Here is a 4990-nt window from a genome sequence, read left to right as displayed (position 1 = left end):
AAAATATGATTGTCTTCTCAGAGAACTGGGTTGATGTAAGTGGGCAGTATATAAATTGGATACCCAAAATTGGGGGAGATAAAGGTTGGCTTACAAACTTTCATAGGTTGGGGGGGAAATTCACAGGATTATAGGGTTAAGGTGTAGGTGTTACTTAATTTCAATCGTGAAGCTAAAGAATTATGTACAGGTGCCAGGTTGGCAAGGGGTGGATTGAGTTAGTTAGTTTATTGTGCCACACTGAACCTATATATAAAACTCTCTCTTATACATGAGTTTCTTTGGATTTGTTTCTCTAAAATACCCTGACTACTACACCCCAAAATTGATTCTCATGGCGCTTTGGCAGTCACTTGTGGATCTGCTGGAAGGGCAATTCCAAATTGAAAATAAGAAAGACAGAACAAACAGAAAATGTAATTCTTATTGAAAAACAAAAGGGGAAGCGGAGTCCATCTTTTCTTTTTTTTAGAGTATTTACTTTAGAAAATTTGTAAGTATAGTTTTTATCCCCACTGCCTATTTGAAATGTATATAAATCTTTTTAAAGACGAAAAGGTATCCTGCCAATTTTATATCCCAGAAACGTTGCCTCAAGGACCTTGAAGCAATCTGCTTGCAATGTAACCAACCAAGGAAGATGGCGTCTCCATCCCTCAGATTCCTGGGAGTGTAGGATCAGTATAACTTCAGCTGGCTTGTGGCTCAAGTGACAAACCTACCTCTGGTCATGAAGTGATCAGAAATGTACCCCCCCCCTTTGGATAAAAGCAATTAGCAAACCCAGCAGGCTATCTCAATTACCAGGTGAACTGCGGATGAGCCATGCGTGACAAATGATGTTGTCAAGTCCTCTTACATATAAATAATTCTCCTTGATTTGGAGAACACGCGTGAGATGGCTTGTATCTGCTTGACTAAGAACCAAAACAAAACACCAAACCCATTGCCATTGGGTTGATTCCCACAGCGACCCTGCACGACAGGGTCGAGCTGCCCCACGTGGCTTCCAGGGCTGTACATCTCGACAGGCGCAGACAGCCACATCTTTCCACCACGCTCGGGCCTGGAAGAGGATACACATCTTTCTCTCTTTGCAATTTACTTAGCAGATTGCAGATCGCTTTAATGAGTATCCAATAATAAAAATTACTTTCCCCAACTTTTGTGGAGACTTGGCCAGGGTCGGTAGGAGATTCTATTTTTAATTATACTTTCTCAACAATGCCCAGAGCAACAGAAAAACGTGAGTCTCCCTGTGCACATGCTCCCAGGTGAGGTCAAACAAGGTGACACTCTGCCTTCTTGTTTCCCTTTCATACCGTAGTGTCCTTTTCCCACTATTTACTGAGATGTTTTCCATACTTTCATGCTTTGGGTTTATAATTTTGTTGTTTAAAGTTTGTTTAAACAACAAATTTTGTTGTTTATAGGGCATAGTAATGAAGTGCTTGCTGTCTTGTGTTTGTAAGCACAAGACAGCTGTGATGTGTTTATGGAGAAAATACCTGTGTTCGATAAGCTTCATTTAAACACGAGTGATAACACTGTTGGCTGTAATTCAGTCTTAATGAATAAACAAGAATGTAAAATTGTATGTACTCATAGAGGATAGGATCCTATATAAAGACTGTCAGAAAGAATCATCAAAAATATTAGAGATAATAAACAAATTCAACAAGGTTGGAGATAACAAGAGCAACCCTAACTGACTACTTGAGTCTCCATAAACTAGCAGTGACTAATCTGAAGGGGAAAGTAAGAGTGATTTTATTTACCATAGCATAAGAAAAAGAAGTTATTCATTTAAAAGTTTTAAGGATTGTACACTGAAAACTATAGAAGATCTGAATAGCTGGAAAGATGTCCCATGTTTATGGATTTGAAGACTTAATATTACTAAGTTGGCAGTATGCCCCACCAATATCCCTACCAAACTTGCAACTGCATTTTGTCTTCTGCAGAAAAAAAATCCAATACCCAAATGTACATCGTCTTTCCAGGGCTCTCCTACGACAAAGCAAGCTTGAAAAAGGAACAAAGTCGGAGCATTCCCATTTCCGCATTGTAAAACAGTACCAACATTCAAAAGTTAAAAAAGTTACTACAAATCTATGGTAATCAAAACAGTGTGGCATTGCTGGACGAATAGATGTGCAGACCAAAGGAATAGAAATGGCGATCCGGAAAGCAACTCATCCATCTATGGCCAATGAGGTTTAGATAAAGGGGTTCAGATTACTATAGGGGGGAAAAAATCGTCTCTTCAACAAAAGGCGCTGAAACAATTGACCACCCGCACATGAAGGGATGAATTTGACCCATTAATTCTGCTCACTATCCAAAAGAATTTAAAATGGGTATTTAAACAAGAATTTGTTCATGGCAGTACTATTCAAAATAACCTGAAGGTGTGAACACTGCAAGTGTGCATTTACGGTGAGATACATTGTAGTACATTCACACAATGGAGCGGCATCCCTTCAGGACCAGTGGTGTGAGTGGCGATACTGGGAGGGTAGAGGGAGAGTGGGTAGGAAAGAGGGAACCGATTACAAGGAACTATATGTGACCTCTTCCCTGGGGGACGGACAACAGAAAAGTGGGGGAAGGGAGATGTCAGACAGGGCAAGATATGACAAAATAATAATTTATAAATTATCAAGGGCTCACGAGGGAGGGGGGAGCGGGGAGGGAGGGGGAAAATGAGGACCTAATGCCAGGGGCTTAAGTGGAGAGGAAATGTTTTGAGAATGATGAGGGCAATGAATGTACAAATGTGCTTTACACAATTGATGTATGTATGGATTGTGATAAGAGTCATACAAGCCCCTAATAAAACGACTGGGGGAAAAAAAAGGAACGAAAGACTGATCTATGCTCCCGCCTGGGGTTGGGGGTGGGGACACTTGAGAACAAGGTGGGAAAAGCCAGAGGCAAAGGCAACATCTTGGGTGACTACACTTGTCTGAAATGCTTAGCATAGGCAAAGCCACCCACAGACGTAAAGATTGGGCACCTGAGTAGTAGTTGTCAGGGGCTAAAAAACGGTGTGACTAAGGCATTATTAATTAAAGGTGTTTCGTGTGTGTGTGTGTGTGTGTGTGTGTGTGTGTGTGTGTTGTTTGGGTTTAGATTGTCCTTGGGGGTGATGAAGATGTTCTAGGTTTAGATTATGATGATGATGATGCACAGCATGAATGTACTAAACGTCACGAAAAGATAAAATTTATGTTGTGCCACAACAACAGGAACAAGAATAGCATCAATCCGCTCACAGCCTGATGACACCTCTCTGGAGGTGTGGTCTTTCACAGAAGAGACAGAACCCCGGCAGAGCCCCTTCCCTTTCTGCTGGTGCTGGACCCTGCACCTGGGTTGCCGGTCTCCTGGTAGGTTGCCTTGCCGGTCTCAGCAGCTGCCGGTGGACTGCCGTCCTTGGATTCATTCGGCCGACCCACAGAGTCACCTCTGCACCCGCCAGCCTGTGGCCCTCCTGCTCTCTCCTCCAGCTTCCTGTTTGTCACACTCCTGAGCTACATGAGTCAGAGAAGACTTGCGCTCATGTCGGACCTACGGATTTGAACCAGGTTGGACTTTCCTACTTCTATGCCTGTGAGAGCCATTTCTGGGTCTAGATCTCTTTCTGTAACTATTCACATACAAGCTCCACTGCTTTTGTGTCTTCTCTAGAGAACCCAAAGTCACACAGAGGCATATGATATCATTTAGAGTCTTCACAATATAGTCGTTGTTGTTGTTGTTAGGTGTCGTGGAGTCGGTTGTAACTCATAGCCACCCCGATGACGCACACACAACAAAACCCTGCCCAGTCCTGCACCTCCCCCACAATTGTTTCTCTGCCTGAGCCCATGAAGGCAGCTACAGTGTCCATCCATCCTGTCGACAGCCTTCCTCTTTTTTGCTGGCGCTCTGCTTTACCAACCATGATGTCCTTCTCCAGGGACTGACTGGTCTCTCTTGACATGTCCAGGTAGGTAAGATGAAGTCTTGTTATCCTTGCCTCTATGGCGCATTCTGGCTCAACTTCTTCCTAGACAGATCTGTTTGTCCCTTTAGCAATCCATGGCACTATCCATATTCTTACCCACAGCATGTTCAGATGCGTTCATCCGTCTTCTGTCTGCTTTGCCCAACTGTCACAGGCATTTGAAGCCATTGAAAATACCATGGCTTGGGTCTGGCACACCTTAGTTCTCAAAGTAACCTCCTTGTTTTTTAACACTCTGATGTCTCACTATGCAAGCCATGGTATTTCAGTCACGTCATTTCCATGTGGAAACTTTGTAAGGAATAAGGAAACCCAAAGAAGAATGGATGGATTTGCATTATGCTGTTGGCAAAAAATATTGAAAACAATGATTCGCCAGAAGAATAAATGAATATTTTATGAGAAATACAATCAGAATGCTTCTTAGAAGTGAGGATGGTAAGACTCGTCTCATGTATGTGTGATGGTATCAGGAGAGCCTGGTCCCGCAAGGTTACTCTGCTTGGTAAAATAGAAAGTCCAGGAGAAAGATGGAGACCCTCAGTGAGACAGAGCCACAGTGACTGCAGTACTGGGCTCACACAGACCAGGGGAGCAGGCCAGCCAGCGTTCTGCTCTACAGAAGGCCACTGTGCATCAGAACCAATCACGGCACCCCACAGCAACAGCATCTAAACCAAAAGAGAACCAGGAAAGCGAAACCCATCCTTGAGAGAAAACTCAAGTGATGGAGATTTATCTCATGGTGATCAAGATGCTGGAATTAGAATGATGAGGACTTGGTTGACAACTTGCTTTTCTCTCATCACTTGCTTCAGTCTGTTGCCTCTGGACTCCATGGTTGCTGATGAATAGAAACTCCATTAATCTTATTGAGGGTTCTTTGATCCCTTATGACAAGTTATAAGCTTCTTTGGCTGCTTTCAAGATTCTCTCTTTGTCTTTTAATAATTTGATTTTAATGTGCTATGACATGGA

This window comes from Echinops telfairi, unplaced genomic scaffold (genome assembly GCF_000313985.2).
Source record: "Echinops telfairi isolate 266 unplaced genomic scaffold, ASM31398v2 ScPeMD7_1713;HRSCAF=2227, whole genome shotgun sequence".
Lineage (NCBI taxonomy): Eukaryota > Metazoa > Chordata > Mammalia > Afrosoricida > Tenrecidae > Echinops > Echinops telfairi.
This window is presented reverse-complemented; position numbering follows the sequence as displayed.